Below are 13,376 nucleotides of genomic sequence, written 5' to 3'. Positions count from 1 at the left end.
TTCAGTCTTTGAGAAACTTGTCACTATATAACTTTAAATGTACTGGGTTTCAGAGAGCTTGCCCACAGCTTCTCAGGAATGAAAGCCTCGCCTTCAAGAAAATCCCTAAACCGAAGGTAAGAGACGCCTGGAGTGATCCTTGCCTCTCATCCTATTCCTTAGAAGGAAGGGTTGTATTGTTACACCTTCTTGTTTGGGGCTGGGATAGACGGGACTTAAAACACCCGTCCAATTGGAAAAAAAAAAAAAAATCCTTAACTTAATGAGTTGTGAGACAGATGTATGAAATTATACCATGCACAGAGAAGGACCCACCAACTGGGGACTGCACGGGCAAGAACCTTGGACAAATCTAACAATGCCAATACTTTGGAGTGGCTGGAGCTAAATCATTGTGCTTTAAGGAGAAACACTTTGGTTGGTCATCTCGAAAATTGCCTGGCTTATGCATCTCAAGATTCCGTGTGTTATATTTTGTTTCCATAAAAAAAAAAAAAAAAAAGGATTTTATTGCTCGGAGATCAGAACCCCCTTTTGCCTAATCTTTTCTTACCAGGAATCCCTTGATGGCTTTGCCTTCACAAACACTACCCTTTAACTTTATACATGGAGAATCACGTTGATTTTTAGGATGCTCTTGAATATCTAATTATTATTTCATACTCCTCCCCCCTCCCATAAAAAAAGCTGATGAATGAAAAACTGATAGCCTAAGAGAATTTTGGATAAATTATACTGCACTTTGGCAGCTCAATGCAGTTTTAACTAATGGGTTCTTTTTCGTTTTAAGAAAAGAATAATGGCGAAACACGGACCTTTTATTTTAAGAAACTGTTATGGTAAGACGTATGTCAAACTTGACAAATGGAACGAACATTCCTCTACTGTCTTTGCCTTTAATAGAAATTAAGTTAAACACAGCACTGAATGTTAATTACATATTTACTGGCTAATGGAAATTACAAATGGATCTTGTCACCTCAAACAATAATGAAAAACTATGAAGTCACTGTAATTATATACTTTGAAGAAAATAACTCACTATATTGATCAGAAGAAGTGTAAATCTTTTCACTATCCATTAATACCATAAATGTGGTGTTCAACAAAGTTTCCATTGTTTATAGTCTAATCAGTTATCTATAGTAGGTAGAGACATCCCTTAGCATGAGATAAATTATTATTTTTTTATGCATTGCCAAAGGGGTACTGACTTTGCAAAATTCTGAACCAGTTGGGTAGTAATTATTACGGAATGATGAGCAAGGCATGTGGTATATATTGAGGTTTTCACATTGACTGAAAATCATCATGATTATTTCTTGATACGTCCTTATAAACTTTCTAGTATCATGCCAATATATTTTTAGACTTCCTCTTTTGCAGTTTTAGTGGGCTAGGCATGAAAAGCAGAAAAATAAAATTCAATTTGCATCAGAATGCAATAAAGTACAAAATGCAACATGAGAACAAGAAAGAGAGGCAGCCAGGGCTTTCCTCAATATATTAGAACAAGGTATATTTTCTCTTCTCTGGGTTTACCCACAATTGTCTGAAGTAGAATCGGGAAAGAGTTCAGAGTTCTTCAGCTAAGGTTTTTTAAACTTTGGCCCAAGTTGTAGTGATAGCTGCAACTCTGATCTCCTGGGTCAAAGGTGAAGCCTATCCTAACATGAAACGCCTGCGAATGTCCAGATTGAAACCAGGCTGAAAACTAATAACCGCCATTACCCACCGATCTCAACTGAATTGTACAAAACGTGCAAGTTCAATAAAAAGATGTCGCTTAAAAAAACAACAACAAAAAAAAAACCCAACAAAACCCCCCAGTAATAGTAGAAATTGAAGAAGGACGATCAGTACCGAGGAACTTTAAAAGGGTTCTTTGCTGGCAAGGCGAGCTTCTTTCCTGAAGAATGCTTCAGATACTGGGCTTTGTCTTAGATGGAATGGGGGGTTTGTGAATGGTGTGAAAGGGACAGAGAGGGTCGCTTCAAGTCGACATTAGGTGGCCTCCCTGTCTTTTCGGATCAACGCTTTTCAATGGACACATAGGTGCTCTTTCAACCAAAAAACTTGTGCAACATTTTCTGCCTGTATTCCAGCTAAATACAATAAACACTACGGATAGGTCCCCCTCCCCCCCCCCCCAAAAAAAGAGCAGAAAACACCCTAATTAAACTGTTTTATATGGACAGTTAAGACAAGCCAATTAAGCTGAAGTTAGTATACAGGTATGTTCTCCATGTTAGCACGTCAGCAAGCAATTTGGGGGGAAAATACCTTTATATGTTTACAAAGGCCGCGATTTGGCCTTTGGGTTTTGTTTTCTTTTGGTTTTTTTCACTTTCTACTCTGTCGAACACCAGTTATAACAGAGAAAGTCGTCGAAATAAGACGACTGAACAGGTGCATACTACCTACTTCTAAGTTTTTCAGGTTAGTATCTTAAGTTGTTTTAACTTTCTCCAAACAAGTTGAATAGAGATACCATGAAACAGGCGATTTTGTGGATTAAAGGACAGCCTAGGTCACAAAACAATGCTTAACGTTGTAAGGTTGGGGTTTTTTGTTGTTGTTTTTACCTTTATTGCACCATCAAAGAGATGTTTCCTTGCATTCACAGCTGGCTTAAACGTTTTATAAGCAAATTTCCACCCTTTACTGAGTCAAAAGGTTCTGGAGGGTGTGAACGTGCTTTCCCCATATACCAAGTACCTATACAAAAATAGTCCCAATATATTATGCTGTATATAAAGCAAGATTTGAGGGATTGGGAAGGGTTTACGAATATGATTTCATTTCAAGACGGAACATATTTCTAGTTATATCAAAACTCCCTCCCTTTAACGGGAAGAACAGAAGAATATCAGATAATCAAACATGCCAGAATAAATTATTTAAGACCTAAGACCACAAGGATATGAAGGAAAGAGAAAGAAAGAAGGGATGGGGAGGGGGGGAGGGAGAGAGAGAGAGAGACTGACAGGTTTTGCTTTCTATAGAAAAATGCTGATTATTATCAAGATTGTACTTATCTATAGATCTCGACTAGCTATATTTGAAGACAACTCGGAGCTTATAAGTGGGAAAACATGAATGCAACTATCCTAAGGAAGTCTCCTCTTGGACAAAAGCACCCTCCTGTTGGGCTGGGTATTGATCAAGCCTGACGCTGAAGATGTCACCATACAAAATATTTACCGATCACACATACAAATAGTCGGGACCTGAATGATTTTCTCCCGAGAGCAGAGAGGGAAGGAGAAATCATTTTATTAGTGTGTAGAAAGCAAAGAGCACACGCCAGGTTGGAGTGTTTTAAGATGTGCCTTCAGCCGCAGGGAAAGAGTTAGGGAAATCGATAGTCAGTGATTAGATGACTCAGTAGTGACGAAAACAGGCCGTGAAAATTCATGGATTTGGTTATACCGGGAGAAAACGCAAGCGTTTGGAAGGGAGGAACCATTGTGCCAGAGCCAGCGCAATATGAGCTTGAGCCAGACACAGACGCAGAAAGAATGGTAAGAAAGAGCAATGTGAGAGTGGAGGGAGTTAGCACGAAGAGAAAAATCTGTGATAGCATTTGTAGCGCGCGCTGAACCCGCGCTACAGGGCTAGAACTAACGCCAGCTCAATGCTGGCGTTAGCGTCTAGCACGCGCGCTAAATCCTCTATGGCAGCTTAGTAAAAGGATCCCCTAATGTTATATAAAGAGTGAATAGAGTATGTAGAACAGCAGGTAACCCATGAGGTATGATATCTGATAAAAACCATGTAATAACAGGAATATAAACTTCTGTGTGTCTTTAAAACCTATATAACATAATAAAAGAACTACAAAGTGGTGTATGCCTTTAAAATCTGTATAGCATTCAAAAGACAATGACAAATTAGAGACAAGTGGATGTGAGATGTCTTTCATCTGAAGTTGAAAAGACCGGTTTAGCTAAGGTAGGTTCAGAAACACAAGTCAAGGATTAAAACAAAGAAACACATGAGACGACTCCAACCTATTTACTTCCTTCAAGACAGAAAATCTGAACTTAAAATCAGTCTGTTTTTCAGCCTGCTGTTCGACAGTTTGTCCTGTTGCACTGTCACACCCCAGTTCCACCAGTTAAGGGAATCAATCAGATTTGCTAATTTCGGGGGTCAGGAAGCGGTCGGGGCATTGGGAAAGCCTGTTCTGGGATCCTAAACTTGAACCTTCCTTGGTCGAGTTGGCATGTTTAAATCACTGCATTGTCTCTTAGACAATTTGGGGCAATATATTTCGAGGAATGCTCCAGGAAGGTGCATATTTGGGAAAGCTGTGGTACTTCACAGCAAAGACCCTGATCCACTGCGGGCCAAACTTGTTGCTCCCCCCTCCCCCCCCCCCAAGGTTTCAATAGGACAGATCTTGCGACCTTGAACTGGTCTTCAGAGCTGTTATTAGAATTATTAAACATTGAAAATATTTTTGAAAATGTTCAAAAAAACAAGTGGAGTCATATTTTTTTCTGAACCGAAAGAAAAAAAAAAAAGATAAATATGTTGATTTGAGCCTAATTTATGTCTAAAAAGAAGCTTTCTTATAGGCATTTATTGTGATGCCCTGTCTGGTGGTTGGCGATAAAAAGGTATTTTAAAAGTTGAATTTAGGAACAGCATCGATCTGAAAATGGGTCTTTTTATTTTTCTAGTAAAAGGTTGAGGGTACAAAACAGCTGTGAATCATCAACCGGCCGCTAATTTAAATGGGAACATGTTCTTTCGCATCTTTGAACAGTTTTGGACCCAATGTTTCACTAATCTTTCTGATTATTAACAAAGAAAAAAGCTGAATTAGCAATTTTATTTTTTTTTTTAAATGTGCACCTACTGGCACAAGCTTAGGTCTTCCTGCATGAACACAAGTGAATCAGGAAGCTAGTATGATTTAAAAAAAAAAAAAAAAAAAAAGAAGAAGACTAATTAACAGTTTTCAAGAACTGCAGTCATGTTTTAATAATCCCAGTGGATTAACGAAATACCAAGGAGTGCTGATAAATTCTCAGCCCAACCGAGGAGAATGACAGTGGATATGGTTCAATCAATGACTTGAAACAATGTAAAAACCAAACCAAACAACCCCATAAAATTTCATTTGTGCAAATTAAGGACATAAGACAACCCTCTTTTCAGCTCCAGTGGCAAAATAGCACTGGGAATTTAGGAAGTTGGGCTGAGAACTTTTCAGCATCTCCCCCTCCCCCCCCCCCCCCCCCCCCCCCCTCCTCCCCTGGTATGTTCAGGTGACAGAGTGTGTGCTCAGGACCTCTAACCTTTTCACCTTATTCTTCAGCTTGCAGATAGGGAGAGTGTGACCTTTGGAGCCGGTAGGATCTTGATTTGATTAACCCTTCCCGGTTCAGCACAGATAGAGAGGTTAACGGGGCTAATCTACAAAGAAGGAGCTGAAGCGGATAAAAGCCAGCGCTGGAATATTTAGAAAATGCCAACTTCGGTCTATTTAAACTACCACTTTCTCCTTCTTTTGTTTTCTGTCAAGTATTGTCCATAATAATCTGGGTTTTTAAAAAAAAAACACACACACACACAAAATTAATGCTTTAGTATTCGATTATAGGTGTGTATGCTTTTTTACATAACTGCAAAGGACTGGGGTGGGGACCAGGGTCCCAATATTTTTGGCTTCGGAAGCGATTCTTGACAGCCTAGCTACTTTTTGTCTTGATTTCCTTAACTAAATTCCTTGCAGCAAACTTAAAAGTTCACGGTTTCATATTTTTTAAACAGAGAGATGATGACGCGTGCGAGCTGCTGTTGCCTGCAGAACAGATCAGTTGTCTAACCATTCTGAACGATGACCTTTCTAGAAGTGCTGCTCTGAAGAGCTGATACAAAGCCAATGATAGCACTTGAAATTCAGTTCTACATGGCTGGAAGTTATTTTCCCAAGGTATTGTAAAATACATTTTGTATTGATTACACTGTCTATCTGTTGAGTAGTGCACGCAAATTCCAAAGTATCCAAAAAGATCATTTGGCTCAAGCCCTGTTTTAATGATATATCATTACTTTCAGTTGTAATATGTAGTTATGGAACCAGGGGGCAATAGAAATATGCAAAACAGCTGACCTCTTAGGATATGAAATTGCATGCTCTACATTCCAGCTGAAAATATCACATTGTTAATTTTCTACTTCAGGAATCAATTAAAAGAGGCCTTTAATGTAAAGTTTTTGAAACAGATACACTTGCATTTGAGCGAAAGAAAAAAAAACAAAAAAAAACCAGTACTGATGTGTCCAAATCTTTTTAGGCTAAAAAGAGAAGACATACATATTGCACGAAGACTCAGTTTCCGTTTGCCAAAGCTTGTGCCAGGCAGTAAAATGAAAAAAAAATAAAATAAATTGTATCTCCCCCAAAGATTTTTAATGCCATTAGACTAATATTGTAATGCCTCTCTGTAAATTCAAGATAGATTATTTTGGACCCTGGTGCCTTCACTAGGAGAACAGAATAAAAATTAGGATGCTTCATAAAAAAAGGGCTATTCCTATAAGTTTCTATTGCTATTTTATATCTTCACTTGTTCTGAAATTAGCAGTTTGGATTAATTTACAAAGGACAGAAATGTAAAATTGCAATAGTTTGGCAAGAGTAACTTCTTGTGCAATAAATTTCACTCTCTTTATTCAAAACAGACCTATATGTCTGCCTTGGGTAAATGAGATGAGATTACATCGTTCAGATAGTGGAAGCCAGACTCTGGCAGGTGGATACCGTTAACTGCTGTGAAAAATGGAACCCATTCTAGACATGATACTAATAAAGTGTGTCAGGTGTAGACCTTTACACCCCCCCAGGAAGACCTACGTCAACTAAGGGGGGGGGGTGAAACCCCACTGACACTTTTCTCGTCAGTCCTATGTCTTCAAAATGACCAGAGTCCAAGTAATTTACAATATTTGTTTGCAGTGGGAGAAATACTGCACAATCTCATACACAGTTTTAAGATAGTACATTGTCAATCATGCATGCCTACTTATCAATCTGAACTACTATTTTTTGTTTTTCGGCATTGCTTTTAGTAGATTTTCAATTTTGGACGTATGCAACCTTACTCTCATTTATATGAGATACTGAATGAATTGACTTATAACATAGACATTGAAATAAGAATCAACGACCCAGGTACATTGAAAGTGAGCACATCGGGACAGATAGGGAACATGCTTGAGTACCTGAGTTATGGTGTCAACTTCATGCATCTTTGCCAAACTGTGTAGAGTTATCCTGCGTTCATTAAGTCTCGGTCTCATTGAGTTTAAATAGTATAAGCATTATTTTATTCACTGACTTGACAAAGAAAGTCTAAAAGTTAGTCCAGTAACAGGGTTTTAGGTCCAACTTGGCTGCTGATTCTTATTTTCACATATGCTCACACGTATTTGCTTTTAAAAAAAAAAAAAAAAAAAAGCAAAGTTTAGCAATAGAAGCATTAATGTCACTGTGATACTTACCAATACATAGCAACGCTCACCTTATTCCTATGCTCTGTATTTTGGACTCCAAGGTGAACTTTACTAAACTTTTCTTGATGCAGGCAGAGGTGGTTTCTCATCAAAACCAAAGAGTGTTAGAGAAAATCTCAAGCTATTTTAAAAATTTTGTGGGCGTGTGTGGTGCAGTGGTTAGAGGAGCTACAGCCTTGGCGCCCTGAGGTTGTAGGTTTGAATCCCACGTTGCTCCTTGTGACCCTGGGAAAGTCACTTAATCCCTGCTGCCTCAGGTACATTAGATAGAGTGGGAGCCTGCCAGGATAGTTAGGGTACCTGAATAGTTTGTAATCCACATAGAATTGTAGGATATGCAGAATATAATAATAATAAAAAAGTTAAATACATTCCAAAAACCTACCAATATTTCAGACCCTGACACCAAGATCATACCTTGTAGGTGTTAGCTTCTGCTTTGGTAGGAAGATGTCCCTCCTCACTACCTCCCGGAAAAATGATTAACATACCAAACCCTTATTTTGTTTCTTACATGTTAATCGAGGTTGAAAGAGTTTTCTTTATGGAAATAAAAAGAAACTCAGTGCAAAGTTAATTAAAATGGGACAGTTCCTTGGCATGGTTTCTATTATCAAAAACATTACCTTTTGCATTGACATTCTGGGTGTTTGTTTTTTCCATGTTAAGTTCTGACTTTTTTTTTTTTTTTTTTTTTGCACATTCTTGATATATGCAATAAGTTCACAATATGAAAAAATGTCTTGGTAAACTTTGGCAAACTACAAAAAAAGAAAAAAAAAGAGGAAATATTTAGCATTTAGATTAACTGACCTAGACGGTAAAAAAATGATTTGTTTCACATAAGAACAATTAGAAATTGAAAAGGAATGTGAATGAAATCATGTCTAATTTAGCTATTCGTGAATCATAAAGAGAAGTTATGATAATAGGGATTTTTGCAAAGGGGTTTACTATACCATTTAATCATTTGGGAGAACCTTTGTTTTAGGTTTGCTTAGCCTCCGACAAGATCTGTGCTGTCCCCCCTCCCCCTCCCCCCAATAAGGCTTTGAACAATTCAGAGCTCCATCATCTGAAAACGTTGACTTGACTAAATTATAATCTGATGTTTTTAAAATGACATTAAAAGCAATTAGTCAACCTCAATTTGATGGAACTTGCAATACACAGAAATATTTTCAAACCAGTGAAGTTATATTACAAACTTTAGCACGTGGCTGCAGAGATTAAATAGAACGCTTAAGGCATATTTATTTCAGAAACAAGAAAAGAAAAAAAAAAACACCAACCAACCTGTTCCCTAAACTTTTATGAGTTTCATTTTTAAAAGCTGTCTTCAGGGGTTGGGGTGACGGTGGTGGGAAGAAGGAGGGGAGGGGGTTCGTCGCAGATTCTAGATTGCTTTCAGAGTTTGCCTACCTTGATGATGGATTACCATGTCAATTTAACCGGCCGTAGGATTAATTTGTTTCAATGATTTCTCTTTAGGCAGAATGCCAGCCTTTTTCTATCTCTTGTTGCTGGAGAGAGAGAGAGAGAGAGAGACTTTCCTCTCCTTGCGTTTAAACAGAGGATAATGGTAATAGACAAGGAAGGTGTAATGTTGCAATGCGTTTATAGGTTAGGCTGTTTTTACCTCATTCTAAAGGACTGAAGTATACAATCAGTCACATTAAAACGAAATTGAATCCAACATTTATTCAATAAATACTTGTCTTGTAGGTAATCCAGTGCCGAGTGCTTCTGACACATAAGGACTTAATTTGTCTTGGATAACAAGTTATTAATATGAGACATCTAAACCTGCCACCTACAAAAAGGTCATTTATATATTTATAATATGATTGGCACGATAGTTTTACAGCGCTTGAGGAGAAAAAAAATACCAGAGGCACGGACTTTAGAATGATGTTTTTTTTGCTCCTATAGTTCTGCGCGTTGTATCAGAACATTTTACTTGTTAGCTGTTATCACATTTGAATACTTCTTTGTTTTTGCTTTTTTTTTTTTTTTTTTTTTTACCAAGTCAGCGCACCTTGTGATGTAAGGAATTCCAAACTATCAATGAACATGTTTAAAAACCCTCAGAACACAGCATTACCCTAGAAAATATACACCACACTCCAATACGAGGATGCCATAAGAAAACCAACCAACCCCAAAAGTCCCCATCTTGCGACCTTTCCTGCATGAAATACAAATCTAGATAATTGATGCCAATATGGCATTTCAGTTTTACAAGCCATCTGTTTCTAAAGAGGCAGAGGGAAGCTGGGATGCAGTGATTTCTCTCTTCTCACCGCTTTCTCCCATCACCTGCTCACACCTTTGTGCCTAAAAGTCAAAAGCAGACGGGAAAAAGGAGATCTAGAATCCATAATCCTGATCAGAACATATCGATATGTAGGATGCCTGGTACTGAATTTGTTTCTAATTCTTTCTAAAGAAAATACAAAGCTTAGCGATTAATACTTTTGAAACCTTTGAAAGCCTGTTTTGCGTTTCATTTGCCTTCACACGTTCCGCCTGTATGAAAAGTCTCACCAGGTACGGTATATTTTGCCTAGTGAAAAGGCTGAACAGGTTAACCTATAGTTGGACTGCAGGTGAGTTCGGTGCTGTGATAGGAAAAAGTTTTAGGTTGCTATTTGTTTGAGAAGCTCAATCTTTTTCCACAGTCTCCCTGGGGAAAATGATATCGTGCTTGAGTAGAAAACAGACAAGACGAGGGAGAATTAGGTAAAAAATATATATATTTTAAAAAAACTATCTTTGGTATTAGACTTTGACTTTTGCAACCCAAATGGAGGGTGTCTTTGACTCCTTGCAGACGCCCGGGCGTTTAGATTCTGGACACAGATGGAGACACCTATTGAAATGTGCCTGAACAAGATTAATAAGACTTGTCAGAGTTGGGAAAACATCCTTTTGCTGTAAATTCCTCCCAGCAGAAGATGAATGACCGATGACTGCTCAGTTATCAACCCCATCACTATCATTCTAAACTAAATCACACCGAGCAGTTATCTGCAATCAGAAAATTTCTTTTTTTAAATAGGCACACACACCTTCCATCCTGAACTGAATAATAAGGTGCCTAAAAGCAACATCTCACCTGAAAGATAGGCTATTATTTTTTTGTCACCGTTTCTTATCAAAAGAATACTTTTTAGTGCAATACAAAATAAAATCCGTACATCATGGCGTACACTTTCTACAGTATAATTAACCCAGAATGAGCTATTAGAACCTCATCGACCATTTATACCTTGTTGGACAGCTGTGGGAAGACGCGTCTGTAAAATTTCACATGATACATTTGAAAATATGTTTTTGAGCTTCCAGTCTAATTGGAAACCGGTCCTAACTAGGACTACAATGAGACCAGACTTTATTCGTAGGTAGAGGGACTTCTTATCCCCTCGCTCCTCCTTTAACTCACCATCCTCTCTTCCTCATTGTAGGGGAACAGTGTTCTTCATGGGGCCCACACATTTGACATTGTTATACAAAGCACAGAAAACAAAGATTTGTCTGGTATCACTGGAGAATTTGAGCATTGCCAGAGGTTGTGGTGAGAGCGAATGGTGTAGCTGGTTTTAAGAAAGGTCTGGACAAGTTCCTGGAGGAAAAGTCCATAGTCTGTTATTGAGAAAGACTTGGGGGAAGCCACTGCTTGCCCTGGATCAGTAGCATGGAATGTTGCTACTCTTTGGAGTTCCAGAATCTTGATACTCTTTGGGGTTCTAGAATCTTTTGTTACTCTTTGAGATTCTGGAATGTTGCTACTCTTTGGGGTTCCGGAATCTTGTTCTTCTTTGAGATTCTGCCTGGAATCTTGAGGATCTTTGGGGTTCTAGAATCTTTTGTTACTCTTTGAGATTCTGGAATGTTGCTACTCCTTGGGTTTTGGCCAGGTACTAGGGACCTGGATTGGCCGCCGTGAGAACAGCTTACTGCAGTGTGCTCAAACTCGTGGTCCGGGGGCCACATGCGGCCCGCCAGGTACTATTTTGAGGCCCTCAGTATGTTTTATCATAATCACCAAAGTAAAATAAAACAGTTTCTTGATCATATGTCTCTTTAGCTATAAATGACAATATTATTATTAAGACTTAGCCAAAAGGAAAGATTTATAAACTATAAAGTTTGACCTCATGCAAAATTGTCATTTCTTTAACTCTTTTTTTTTTTTTTTAGGTCCTCCGAGTACCTACAAATCCAAAATGTGGCCTTGCAATGGGTTTGAGTTTGAGACCACTGGCTTACTGGGCTTGATGGACCATTGGTCTGACCCAGTAAGGCTATTCTTATGTTCTTAAGCTTAGGAATTATCCAGGTATCTTGGTAACATGTAGCTTGAACCCAGTGGAATAGTAAAGGGAGGAGGGAGCAGATTGTCCCTCTACGCTTCCCGCTCCTTCCCACACCCCCTCCACTGTGTGCGCACCTTCACTTCCCACCCCCATACCTCTATCGCTTCGCCAGCACGGGAAGCAGCTCCAACCTGCTGCTCACACTGGCCTCAGCTCTTCCTCTGATGTCACTTCCTGGTTGCGGGACCAGGGAAGGAGCGGGGGACTGAGAAGAGGTCGGGGGCGCCACAGTCCCAGGCACCTCCCACCCTTGCTACGCCACTGCTTGTTGAACTGAGCAAAACTGTATTCTCTAGGACCACTGTTGTCACAACTGAAAAGTCAAGGTTTTGTAGAAATTTGTCTAGGCTTGGTGTAATGCTGCCTAAAGTTCCTACAACAGTAGGGATAGCCTGTCACGGCTTGTTCCAGAGTCTTGCCAGTTTTATTGTCAGGTCTTCATCCTTTATTAATGCTTCCAAATTTTTTTTATTTTTAATTCTTGTGCCTCAATGTTGGTTTTGATTATGGCGATATTGTGGGTGGTATGTTCTAACGCCAGTCTGTCTGAATTTGAAATTTCCCCTTGTGGACCACTACCTTGATGTGGGGAGGGGAACCGTCCAGTGAGACCAAGAGCAATGCTGATGGTACTGTAGGTACCATGAGGGTATCCCAAACCAGACAGGGTCTTGGTTGAGGGGCCAGACTAAAAGTTTCTCAGATTCAATCCATTCTCAGTGGTGAACACAAGGCAAAAATAAAGCCATACCAGATTGGTGATCATCTCTAGGGCAACAAGGACTGTGTCTGATGGTTCGGCTCTTGGGCATCAGGCAACAAGTAGGCTATGGGACTCAGCTGCGATTGCTAGGAGAAATGGACAATCAAAGAAACTTGTACAATTATTTCTTTATCTATGCTGTTCTCCCAGGGAAGCTTCTGCCGGGTCAGACCAGGGTTCCATCATGCCCAGCAGTCCGCTCCCAAAGCGGCCCCCCAGGTCCAAGACCTATAAGTGATCCTTTACCTAAACTTCTTATTCCCTAATCATTTATTATCCTGTATAGTAACCCTCTATCTATACTCTTCAATCCCCTTCTCCTTCAGGAAATCATCCAATCGCTTTTTGAAGCCCAATATCGTACTCTGTCCTATCACCCCTTCTGGAAGTGCATTCCAGGTGTCTACCACCCTCTGAGTAAAGAAGAACTTCCTAGCATTCGTTCTGGATCTGTCTCCTTTCAATTTTTCTGAATGCCCTCTTGTTTTTGTTGTCCCCGCTAGTCTGAAGAATCTGTCCCTCTCCACCTTCTCTATGCCTTTCATGATCTTATAAGTCTCTATCATGTCCCCTCTAAGTCCCCACTTTTCCAGGGAAAAGAGCCCCAGCTTCTCTTGCCTTTCAGCATATGAAAGGTTTTCCAAGCCCTTTATCATCCTTGTTGCTCTTTTCTGGACCCTCTCGAGCATTGCCATATCCTTCTT

The 13,376-nt window shown here is 39.3% G+C and overlaps 1 long non-coding RNA gene across 2 annotated transcripts in view; it reads left to right on the top strand.

The window, feature by feature from the left end:
* Positions 1–13,376, top strand: part of LOC117348490 — an 85,023-nt gene that overhangs the window by 3,665 nt on the left and 67,982 nt on the right. For both annotated transcript variants that reach the window (XR_004537000.1, XR_004537001.1), the window contains exon 2: positions 5,785–5,947. This is a non-coding gene — a long non-coding RNA (uncharacterized LOC117348490). The remainder of the gene's footprint in view (positions 1–5,784; positions 5,948–13,376) is intronic.

This window comes from Geotrypetes seraphini, chromosome 14 (assembly GCF_902459505.1).
Source record: "Geotrypetes seraphini chromosome 14, aGeoSer1.1, whole genome shotgun sequence".
NCBI classification, from domain to species: Eukaryota; Metazoa; Chordata; class Amphibia; order Gymnophiona; family Dermophiidae; genus Geotrypetes; species Geotrypetes seraphini.
The sequence above is the reverse complement of the archived record's forward strand: the minus strand, read 5'-3'. Positions and strand labels throughout refer to the sequence as shown.